This window comes from Prunus avium, chromosome 8, assembly GCF_965620075.1.
Source record: "Prunus avium chromosome 8, drPruAviu1.hap1.1, whole genome shotgun sequence".
Lineage (NCBI taxonomy): Eukaryota > Viridiplantae > Streptophyta > Magnoliopsida > Rosales > Rosaceae > Prunus > Prunus avium.
Window position 1 is genome coordinate 31,091,154 of NC_142291.1, and position 13,032 is coordinate 31,104,185.

Sequence of the window (13,032 nt, forward strand, 5' to 3'; positions counted from 1 at the left end):
GTAAAATAAAGGATGTGGTTAATTCCTTCACTATGTCACGAGTATCCAATTGTATGACGTTCTAATTTCTTACCACGTCGGTTTCTAATACATGTTGACGTGGTTGACCTTTTAAAAGTCGCTTGCGTAACCCTCCTTGACGTGTGTATTCTCTAAGGCATCATATGTTTTAGACTAACCGACGTGCAGAAAATCTGTCACGGCAGTTAATGGAATTGAGATGCCTTTATTTCACCCTTTAGACGACAGTAGGTTTTAATCGTGGAAGTAGTGTTTAACAAATTCGTCGCTTGGAGTACTCCACCGTCGTGTTATAGAGAAATATACGACGTGCGGTTTTTTGTAGGCTGTTGTTGATGTTTATTACTACTAGTTGCTTGTAATTTAATTTTAATAAATCGACGTGTTTTCATTTTCATATGGCGGTTTTTATTTCTTTACGGTCTTTTGCATTTTCTTTCCACGACGTTGGTTTTATTTTAGACGTCTGTTTTTCCAATTTTTTAACTGGACCGTCGTATTTTACACCTTTAATCCAGTATTTTATATTTTTGATTTGTCGTGCCCAAAGCCTGCATAATGAAAATATGATCAGAATTAAAATGATATACAGAGCTATTAATTAATTTCATATAATTAACTGCATAACTAATGTCATACATTATAACAATCAATCAATCCATATATCTTCACACTCATCTCTAATATTTTCACTCCCAAACTCACCCACTAGGTCATCAAATGTGTCAACATTTGGTATCCCTCTAGTAAATGGCTCACACTCAATTCTAATATCACCTAGCACATCATCACCAATAACATCATTATATTCTCTATTAGGCATTGATAACACTACTTACCAACCACGATGCATTGGGTCGTCAACATAAAATACTTGTTTGACTTGAGACACCATAACAAATTGGTCATTTCGATGTCCAATTTTACTCAGATCTACAAGGGAAAATCCAAGTTCGTCGACTACAAGGCCCTAAGTGTTATCTATCCAATAACACCTCAAGAATGAGATTCTAAACTTTTGGTAGTCAAGGTCCCAAATTTCTTGAATAACATCATAAAAATCCATATTGGAGACAATAGGGTTTTTATCCTTGGCACTAGCAACTTGCATAGTATGTGAAAGTAAATAAACTCCACTATTTTGGACAGTTCGCACATCATCTTGTGCCTTGGTGTTAAATTTAACACAATTAATAAGATAGCTCCTATATGATGGCACTGTCATGCTTGGACTAGCTGCTTGCCACCTCAAAATTTCTGATACGTCATTATTCTCTTCCCCATTAAATTCACTTTGAACCTGCAAATTAATCATACATCTTAATTCAATCTAACATATAGAAAGAAAGAAAATTAAAAGTTCAATATGTGATTCAATAACATATATACCTTAAAGTGTAGCCATTGAATGGAAGTGCTATTGTGCTTATCTTACAGCCACTTTGTTCTCTTTCTAAATTTTGGATAAGTAGTCTTGATGTTGATCATATGTTCCCTACATTGACACGAAAAAATCAAGCATTACGGTCCCTTGTATATAAGATAAACATAAGGAATAATAATATTTAAAATTGCTGCATATGAAAAATAAAACTCATACGTACTCGATATAAGGTAGGACTTCCTCCGTATCCTCCAAGACATATAGATGTGCCTGGTTCAACAAGTCCCGATCAACTAAGCTCACTGTGCAACCTGATAATGACTTTGAAACTCCCATCTTCTGGCTTGAAGGCACTCTAACTGTACTAACATCAGATTAATGCTCGATACAAAACTCTACAGCTTCTTCAGCTATATATCGCTCAGCAATGCAACCTTCGGGACGAGTACGGTTCTGAACATACCCCTTTAGCACTTTCATATATATATATATATATATTTCAAACAGTTACATCCATCTAAAATATATTGGCCCACATAGATGAACTTCTCTGACAAGATGTACTACTAGATGAACCATGATATCAAAGAATGAAGGGGGAAAGTACTTCTCAAGCATCCATGTTTCCAAAGTCCAAGGCGAGTCAATGAGCCATTGCACCTTTGAGTTTCGAATCTCTGCCAGTACGGATAGAGGTTGAAGAACTCAACTAACTTACTATAGAAAAAAGAAGTTAATTGTCTGACAAATATCCAAAGACTAGTCCATATATATATGCTTAACAGGTAATAGATTAACATCCAGAATGCAATGAAATTAGTATTAGCATAGGCATATATAATAGGCTTATTTACACTAATGCCCCCTGAAACTACGGTCAAATATCACATTACCCCCGGAAAATGACCCACTTACCCCGCTTGACCGTGGTTTGGTGGCCCACTTTGCCCCCTACTGTCAACTCCATACAAAAGTCTATTAATTTTGATGACGGGGCAGAGGTGTTTTTGTAATTTTAAACACATGATCATTACACCAATTAAGTGGATGATGTGGCAAGTGGAGGCTATTTCTACATAGATAAAAATATAATTAAATATTCTAATAATTAAAAATTAAAATAAAACATTTTTTTTTAAAACAAAGGGAAAGTAATCAATTTTTTCTCCCTCGATGCGCCCGTGTCTCCATTTTTTTTCTTCTCATCCCTGTCAATCCCTTCCACCTTCTCATCCAAACAAACATTACCTCCCCACCACCCCACACCCAGCCACACGCTGCATCAGAACTCACCCTACATTTTCCCATTTTCCCTTATCCCTGTCAATTGCTCTCTCTCTCTCTCTCTCTCTCTCTTACAAACCCAAATTAAGGTTTGACCAAAAAAAAAAACTCAAATTAATGAAATAAACCAATTGATTCAAATGGCGTTTAAGGAGCAACCATAGTCAATTGACTTATGACCCCACCTTTAAGCACCAGTCCTTCATCTGCCTTATGTGAAAAACCTAACTCATGGGCTCTGCTCTAACCAGAGCTTTAGTAAAGTAAAATCCACTTTTTGGTTTGTTTTTTATTGGGGAAAACATGTCAAGCTTCCATTGTTATATGAGCATGCAGATCCAAAGTAGAGGGAGAAGTATTTCTAAATATGAGAGTGGTCAATATGGGCATGGTGTAGAGGGGAGTGTTGTGGCTGATTTTGGAAATTTGGGGCTGGAGTGGATTGGGTGGGGTTCAGGATTGGATTATTGTTTGTATATATTTAGTTTTGCTTGGTATTATATTCTCATGAGGCATGGCGATTCGGAGGTGGGTGAGTTTTTCTGGAAATTTGATTGAAGAAGAAGATTGATATGAGTTGTTGGGGTTTTTTTTTGTTTTGGGTTTTTGTTTTTTTAAGGAACTTTTAAGTTTGCTGGGGAAGGGGCAGTGGAAGGGGCTGTGGTTGAGGATGGGGATGGGTTCGTGAGATGGGGTGGGGGTGACTGTTTTTGTGGCTAGTCAAGGGAGGAGGAGGAGGGATGGTGGCTGGGGAGGCTGAGATGAGGGTGGGATGAGTTTGTTTCTTCCAAGTGTATTTGCAGGACAGGAGAAGGGTATGTGTGGATGAAAGTTGAAGATTGGGGCAGTTGGGGTCTAAATTTTGTTTTAAATGTTTTATTTTAATTATTTTAATTAGTTTTAATCATTAGAATATTTAATTATATTCTTATCTATGTGGAGGTGGGCTCTAGTTGCCATGTCACCCCTTTAGTTGGTGGCCTCTCTTACAAAAATATCATTGCCACGTCATCATAGTTAACAAACTTTTGTATGGAGTTGACGGCAGGGGGCAAAGTGGGTCACCAAATCACGGTCAAGCGGGTTAAGTAGGTTATTTTAAGTTTCGGGGGGAATGTGAGATTTGACCGTATTTTCAGGGGGCATTAGTGTAAATAAGCCTATATAATATAAACATGTTGAATAAAGAAGATGGAAGGAAATGCATTTAAATGTTTGCAAAGTCCAAGGTGAGCCAATGAGCCATTGCCACCTTTTATTACATAATAAGAAAAGGAGAAAATAAACTACTCTTCTTACAACTTGGAAAAGAAAAATGAAAAATAACAAGGTTGGTATTGGAAAGCCATATATCCATCCATACACATATGAATGAGTGCTACTGTACTTGCTGTTTCCTTCCTTGCAATGGTCTCGCCCATTACACGAAAATTGCTGAATCAATTACTTTGACAGTTTTGAATCTATTATTACCTTTCGATTTCTGAAACAAAACTCTGGGACCTACACGATGCTCTGTTTTTTGAACATGAATCACATCCATGAAATGCGAAGGCATATCAACGAATATTAGAGATTTAAGATTTCCGATGTGGTGGATGCTGGAGGGCACCTGTTGTAGTTGCAGACTAGGTCCAATTTCCAAAGTTTCAAGAAGGGGCAATGCTCCATTGTGTATTGTCATCAACTTTAGGCCTTTCAAGTGTCTGAGATTGAGCTCCTTCAGTTTCGAAAATCCTCCTTCAAAGTGCAGCTCCTCACAACTAAACGCCTCATAGATCCCAAGTTGCATTAAATTGGGTAGACCTTGAAGGACTTTTAAGGGATCATGATCCCCTGCAAGTCTTGACCAACATAAACCTAAATGAGTTAAAAGACAAAGTCCTGCAATCCAATCAGGTAGCTTCTCTAGACGCCCCAAGAAGATGAGAGTTTGAAGACGTTGAGGTGGAGAGGAGATATGCTGTAAATCAATAATTTCATCTTCATTTATTGCTATTACTTCCAATGATTTCAAGTGAGGCATATTTCCAATGGATGCGCATAGATCTTTCCCTTGTTTGCTAGTCAGTTTATAAATTCCGAACCTTCTTAATTGTGTCAAACTCCCTACTTCTTTAACAAGGCTATCTGTTGCCTCCACAACATATAGCTTTTGCAGGTGTCCCCAACACTCGATCCCATCCTGAATCACCACAGCTCGTCGTCTAGTCAAACTACACTCTTTGTTGGTGTCCTCAGTGTATGCTGAAAGACTTCTAAGTTTAGGAAGCTTATTGATTTCAATTGGTAATTGATGGACTAGGAATGCTTCAAATCTAGAGTCTGAAGGTTCACAAGCTTCCCCATGGATTTCAGAAGAATCTTCACTCTTGTATTCCTCAAGCTCAAATACTTCAAGTGGTACATGTATCCAACTTCCTCAGGAAGATTGTCAAGAAGACTATCTTCAAAGTCCAGTACTCTCAACAGCTTGAATCTTTTGTACAAGTTGCTACAAGTAGTAAGAGGATTTTGTGGGTCACCTATGCCATTGAAAAAACACAAGGAATGGGCACGAGAGTTTTCGATGCTACCAAAAATATTGTATGCATTGCCATAAACAGACAGGTGCCTGGAATTTTTGTTGAATCTTGAATCTTCTTCCACAAATTGAGAAAATCTCATATCTTCAGTCCTTAAAAGGATCACGGCCTCCCGCGTGACATCATGGACTTTACATTGTCTCAGTTTCCCACTAAAATCATCAACTAGTGACACTTGAACTAGGCTTCATTGGATAAGTTTGGTCAAGTATTCTTCCGCAACATCTTCCAATATTTTCCCTCTCTGCTCCTTTATAAACCTTTTAGCGATCCATTGCCCAATCAGTCTAGAGCATTTGATGGTGCGATTTTCTGGATATATCCCAAAGTATAAGAAGCAAGGTCTGAGTTGGTATGGTAAATCATAATAGCTAAAAGAAAGAATTTTTGTAATATTTGTCAAAATAGGATTAGACTCCAGTTCTGAGTTAAGACTATCAAGCAATTTTCTCCATTGAGACACATCCCCGCCTTTGGTTTGTAGAAGTCCACTTATAGCCACAATTGCAAGAGGCAATCCTTAACATATGCTAACTATTGTAGTAGCAAATTTGTTCAACTCTGGTGGACAATATCCCCCGGAAACTCGGAATGTCTTCTTGCAGAAGAGTTCCCACGCCTTATCTGGAGACAATGGTTCAAGGTTGTACACTTGATCAGAAAAAGCTTCTCTGCAAGAAGCAGCAACCTCACTCTTGCAAGTTGTGATAATTATCCTACTGCCATTGTTGTTATCGGGTAATCCAAGCTTTACACACTCCCACAAGTTTGTGCTCCACACATCATAAAAAACGACTGCATATCTCTTTTCCTTGAGATATTCTCGCAGAGTGTCAATCAACAATTTCAAATCCATTGTTTCAATTCCCTCTGGTACAGACTCCTTCCTCACCCTGTGGAATTCTGCAATCATGTTTCTGAGTATGTCTTCGTTCTTGTATGATTGTGACACTGTGATCCAAGCGCGCCAATCAAACCATTCTGTGAACCTTTGGTTGTCGTAGACTTTCTTTGCAAGAGTTGTCTTTCCCAGACCAATGAACTGACCGAGCGTCTAGATGCTACCTCTCCTCCTATCGACCAGCCTATCAATTTATCTCTCAAAGTCTGAATACCAACGAGTTCAGCTTCCTCTGTGTATAGTGACGCTATTCGCGGGTCAAATAACATATTATCTTTCCTTGAAGAGCTAAATGAAGTTTGCTCTGTTGAATTGAAGCGATATGCTACACTTGTTTGCTGGATTTGGAGGACACGTTTTTTGATAAGTTGAATCTCCGAGGCTATCTCGTGGCGTGCAAATAGCCCTCTAACAAAGTGATTGGTTTTAAGAATAAAACCAATCAATCCACGTTTGTTCCGACGGTGTGCTACGTGACGTAGGTATTCATCAATGACATCTTCTATGTGAGTGGCCATCTCCCTTGTTTGCTTCGCCCAAGTTTTGACACCGCTGCTCATGTTTGCCCCTTCTGCTTTTGCATCTGCATCCTTAAGGAAAGACGTCATGCTCTCTAGGAGATCTTTTATACTTGTAACATCATCATGAATGCCTCTCAACAAATTCCCTTCTTCCCTTAACAGTGGAACCAACTTGTCAATGACAATGTTCACTGAAGTCTCTGCCATTACTGAACCAGTTTGCTATGAGAAAACAAAAAAAAAGACAAAAAAATAATGTACAACTCGCATTTGAGGATAAGTCGTTGAGTTAATTCTAAAATATGTGTTATCTTGTTCAAGACAGAGAGTAAGTAGTTATGTATATACCTGCTGTATTTTCTCTTGTGAGTTGTGGTCTCTGTCTTGACTTGCATACCCAAAAAAAAGGTCTTCAATAGCAGTGGGTTCAACCGATCACTAATTTATCTGATGGGAACGATGTTACCAGTTTATTTAGAGCTAAAGCCTTACAAAACATAATGTAATGCGCCAAAAAAATATAAAACTGATGAGTAAATCAGAGATAGCACAGAATCGGTGTTTGAGAACACTAAAATAATCAACAAAACAAGCAAGGGAGGAAACAAGAACATAACTCGAATCGAAAGAGGAAAGATGAAGAGAGAGATACCTGGTCACAGAGAGAGAGGAAGAAGGCGTTGGAGAAGGTAGTAGATGATGAGCAGAGGAGGAGCTATGCTAACGCCTGGTTGACTAACTTAAAATGCTGCACGACATCACAACTCATTTTCTTATTGTTTATCTTTTAAAACAAGGATTTGGCTTAATTTAGGGCGGAAAAACACAATGTAGCATTTACCGGCAGGCCAAGGAGCCAAGCCAACTATCATATATACCTACAACTACCCGGCCCAGGAAGAAATTTCTAATTTAATTTACGTCCTTTAAATTTGCACAAAACTTCAATTTAGCACCTTATGTTTGAAGAGTTCACATGTTAAGCACAAATAAAAGTCACAATTATAAATTTGTAATGTTACACCTTCTTCAGCTAATCCACCTACTCTGAATAATGGAGGCCCTCCTCTATGTCTAATTATTATAATACTTTCATGCCCATCATTTATTAGTGTGATTAAGCCTTGATAAAGTATTTTTTTATGGCTCTAGTTTTATGCACTGCTATTTTGCCATTGGATAAGGGAGTAGATGATAATGAGAGGAGAGCTACTACTTAAAATACTGCACAATATGCAACTTATTTTCTTATTGTTTATTTTTATATGTAATATTTTCTCATTAAAAAACCGTATCTTTATAACAATTTGGCTTATTTAAGCCCGAAAAAAACAATGTAGCATTGACCGGCATGCCAAGAAGCCAACCACCATACCTACTACCCAGGAATAGATACTAAGTATAGCTCGAGCATGTTTCACATTGAAACCAAAATCATAAAGCACAACAACATAAAAGAAATATTTCACTTACTTTCAATAAACCAGGAATGCTCATACAACTTTTTAAAACCACATTTTTGGAATCCCAAAAGCATTACCTGATGACCGATCCTTAAAGGCCAACTACTCATACCATAAATAATATCCAACTTAGGTGGCACGGTAGTTAGAGTGTCCATTTCAAAGGTTGTACCATATAGACTACCTCGCCTAGGGATGTGTCACACCGTAATCAAATCCAAGCAAAAGATATGCCAAACAAAACTATGCAGAGTTTGCATGCCAACATATTTACTACTTCATACATACAGTAAAAATACAAGTCTGGAATACAGTAAAAATACAATTTAGAACCTGTTAATTAATAGCCATAGATTCAAAGCCACCTAATTAACCTAACGGTCTTAAATTCAGTGTGTGTATTGACACAGTGGAAGAGCTTCTTCTCTTTAAAATCTCCAAAACCAGACAATGAACCAGAAAAATCTGTTCCTCAAAGCTCCTCAGTTGGAAACTGAAACTACACACACTAATCGTTTTAATCACTAATCTTCATCTTCATAAAAAGTCAAACATCTCTCAATCAAGCTTTTGAGTTAATTAACTCACCCATGGCTTCTCACTCTTCATGATAGTACAACATTTTCAGCTTCCACACCCCACTTCCATTCTTGACGCATCACATGGAAGTAGGCCAAAGCATGTCGTTTGATTATGGGAACGTTGAAAAAGTAAACAAAGGCAGGGTTGGTTTTGGAAAAGCAGCCTCCCATCCCATCTGAGTCATTTGACCTGACTACCAAACCCACCGACTAATACTAAAGAAGTAGGCCATCCCGCATTGTCTTTGAGTGATTAAAAGCTGATGCTCTTTCTTCTCTATGTGACCACATATCAAAACATCAAAACATGAATACTGCAATAGAAGAAGAAGATCGAAAAATGCACTGCAGTTTCTATAAAGTCCAAAAGTTCTCATATTTAAAATAAGAACAATGTAGATATCAATGATGTAAATAAAAATAAATAAATAAACTGCTAACAAAAGATAAATGAGAACGACAAACAGAGCAAGGATTCTCTCGTTTCAATAAGCCAACTGGAAAAGTGACAAACAGAGCCAACAACAACAACATCCAAATCAGCAAGGGCGTAAAGTAACACATATTTTTATCAATCTATAAATATGATTTTACACTGAAAATAAATTTTTTCGACATATAAAGATTAACTACATGTGACACATAGCCTGTGACTAAAGCAAATTGCTAAAGATGATGATTTGTTTAAAAACATAGATGTCTCTGCTTTGACAAAGTATATGCACTTTGATCATCATATGGCTTGTACACACTGAATTATTTCATCCAAAAAAGACACGGGCGAAAGTATTCCCAGTTCAAGATTTGATAAAGACAAGACCTGATACAAATTTCAATAAGCTCTCCCTACTTTAGAAATTGGCCATCTTTCAATCCTTGAGAATTCATAAACTTGAAGAACGAAGGACATGCCATTTCTAACAAGGTGGGAGGCAGGCAATTTTAGTGCCCACAACTTTCATATACAGCAGTCGCATCTATATTATGCGACATAAAAAGGAAAGAAACGTACGTACAAATCTTTGTGATAAAAAAAAAAAATATACACAATCAACATAGACGATGTAATGGAGCACATGAAGGAAGGATCGTTGTTGTTGGTGAAATGTAGATGATTGGAAGAAAGACTAAGATATAATGCAAGCTAACATTAGCTCTGAACGCATTGCGTTTACGTGTGAGATGAAAACATATGTTAATTGTCTGACAGATATCCAGGACTATATGCTTAGCAGATAACAGATTAGTAGTATATACTAGGGCAGTTTGCGAAAGAAAATGAAAGTCGAGCGATCCCCTTGAAGTTGAAGTTCATGAAGGATCAAATTAGGACTGTTTCAAAATGATATAATATATTCTACATAAAACAGACATGCAAGAATAGTTCAAACATACAAATGCTTGTTTGTTTGTAGTTGTGGTTGCTCTCTTTTTTACTTAACGATAAGCTATTTGTAATTGGGATCCATTCCAATATTGGAAAGGAGAAAAACCACTATATGAGGAGTATTTATTTATTTTTTAGATCTCCTCTATATGAGGAGTTAACATTCAATAGCTTACTTATAAATTATAAGCTATTGAATAGATTAGCATCCAAAATGCAATGAAATAATTGGTATATAGGCAGTTAAAGCAGCATATAAAACAGATCGATTTAGGAGCTCTGTTTTAAGATGAATAATCAACATTGCAACACAAAAATGCAAGAACTCAAATATCATAGAATGACCAAAGTTACAACGAAGGACTGGAGGAACTTTCAAAATGTTGGTGTTGTTAGCGAGAGATATCCTATTCTATGAGGATATTATTTTATTTATTTCCTTTTATATAGATATTATGTAATTAGGATTCCACTTGTTTTCCCAGTTTGACCCTACTAGGGTTTGTAACCTTGTATTATAAATACCTCCTTTCGGAGAATGAAATACACCTGAAAATATTCTACCATATTGTTTGACTTGGCATCAGAGCCGACTTTCTGGTGACCTGTGTGTGTTGTGCCCACCCGTGTTCTACTGTGTGCCCTAATTTCTTTTAGGATTCTTGTGTCTGTGCCTTTGCCGTGTTCTGCTGTGTGCTCTGTCGTGTTCGTGCCTCTACTGTGTTCGTGCATCTGCTTCTACTGTGTTTGTGCCTCTGTTGTCTTCGTGCATCTGCCATATTTGTGTCTGTGCTGTGTTCTGTTGTATACTCTGCGTGATTTGTTGAGTTTCTGCTACAATTATGGGTGATAATTCCATTGTTGGTGCTGCTGCTGCTTCTGCAAATTTGCGTGTTTCTGACTCTATTCCAGGTACTGGCTCCAATACTTGGATAATTGACACTGGTGCTTCTGATTATATGACTTATGATGCTAAATTTTTTTATGAGTTGTCTAGTAACACCCGTGACCCATACATAACTAGTGCTAATGGTTTACCCTCTCCAATTACTGGCGAGGGCACCATTTCTCTCACCCCAACTCTGTCCTTGTCTCGTGCGTTATTAGTTCCCAATATCCATTGTAACTTGTTATCTGTTGGTCGCTTACTTGATACACTTAATGCTTCTGCTACTTTCTATCCTACCCATTGCTCTTTTCAGGATCTCAAGACTCACGAGGTGATTGGGCATGATAAACGGATAGGGGGGTTGTATTATTTGACATTACCTTCTGCACCAGTTCGTGATCGTGTCATTAATACTGTTCAACGTTGCAGTGTCAAAGACAAACAGCAAATTTGGTTATGGCATCGTCGCTTGGGACACCCGTCATCTAGCTACCTTAAGCGTCTGTTTCCATCTTTATTCCGCTCCTATGATGAGTCTAGCTTCAAATGTGAGACTTGTGTAATGACCAAGAGTCACCGTACTGTTTTCCCCTTAAGTAATAATAAAGCTGCTTTGCCTTTTGAGTTAGTCCATTCTGATGTATGGGGTCCTGCTCGTGTGACTTCTCATGGTTTCCGTTGGTTTGTTACGTTTATTGATAACTGAACTCGCTTAATATGGGTGTATTTGATGAAGAATAAACATGATGTTGTCTCTATTCTCCCTGATTTTTGTGCCATGGTGTCTACTCAGTTTCATGCTCATGTTAAAGTATTTCGGACCGATAATGGCGGTGAATATGTGAATCATACCTTGAATCAGTTCTTTCGTGATCACGGTATCATTCACCAAACTACCACTTCATTCACTCATCAACAGAATGTCGTGTCTGAAAGGAAAAATCGTCAGTTACTTGAAGTTGCTCGCTCTCTTATGTTGGATATGTCTGTTCCCCATCATCTTTGGGGACATGGTGTCTTGGCCGCGGCCTACTTGATTAACCGTACTCTTAGTCGGGTTCTTGATTTCAAGACTCTGCTTGATGTGTTGTGTGCCCATACTCCTCTGGTTTCGGTCTCTAAGTTACCTCCGAAGGTGTTTGGGTGTGTTGCTTATGTTCATGTCTACTCCCATCAACGAAGTAAACTTGATCCTTGTGCTCTCCGTTGCGTCTTCATTGGCTATTCTACTACTCAGAAGGGTTATAAGTGCTATCACCCGCCTACTCAGAAAGTACATGTTACTTTGGATGTCACCTTTCATGAAGAAGTACCCTATTATGTTTCCTCCTCCTCTTCAATTCAGGGGGAATGAATTGAAGAGTTTCGGAGTAGAAAATGTGGAAGATATTGGACCTGAAGAAAAAATTTATGGCGAACAGGAAGCGACCAGTTGAACGGAGAAAACGACCGGTCGCTAACGAATCTGCCTGAAAGCGACCGGTCGCACATAGGAAACGACCGATCGCCTGCCTTGATGAGCGACGACAATGACGATACGAGTTATGCGACTGGTCGCCAAGAATGTCACGACCGGTCGCCCGGTGATATTTTGGAATTTTTCGAGCCTCTCTCAGAAGGACATAACAGTGATACTAGCGACTCTCGTACAGATGAAATTGATACAGGACCCCCCTCTGCCTTGCCACTGCCCCAATCAACTCGTGATAATGAGGTACTTTCTAGTGATGTGCCTACTTATTCATTGCCCCCACGTACTACCCGTGGGAAACCTAAAGTACAATATTCTCCTGATATACATGCCAAGTCCAAATATCCCATTAACCATTATATGTCAACTCATCGTTTATCTAAGTCATATGCATCATATTTGTGTCAATTATCTAGTGTATGTGTGCCAACTAAGTTGCAGGATGCTCTATCTGATCAAAACTGGGTAGATGCAATGCATATTGAGATGGAAGCCTTGAACAAGAATGCTACTTGGGAGTTAGTTCCTTTACTAAAAGGAAAAAA

The 13,032-nt window shown here is 38.2% G+C and overlaps 1 pseudogene across 1 annotated transcript; it reads right to left on the reverse strand.

Annotated features, from left to right (window-relative positions):
• Nucleotides 1-3,865: 3,865 nt before the first annotated feature.
• LOC110749514 (disease resistance protein RPM1-like) lies at nucleotides 3,866-7,525 on the reverse strand (annotated as a pseudogene). The gene is made up of 3 exons (XR_015826081.1): nucleotides 7,349-7,525; nucleotides 7,045-7,143; nucleotides 3,866-6,905 (listed from the first exon to the last, which is right to left on the reverse strand). The product of XR_015826081.1 is annotated as a disease resistance protein RPM1-like (transcript).
• Between the last annotated feature and the right edge of the window lie 5,507 nt (nucleotides 7,526-13,032).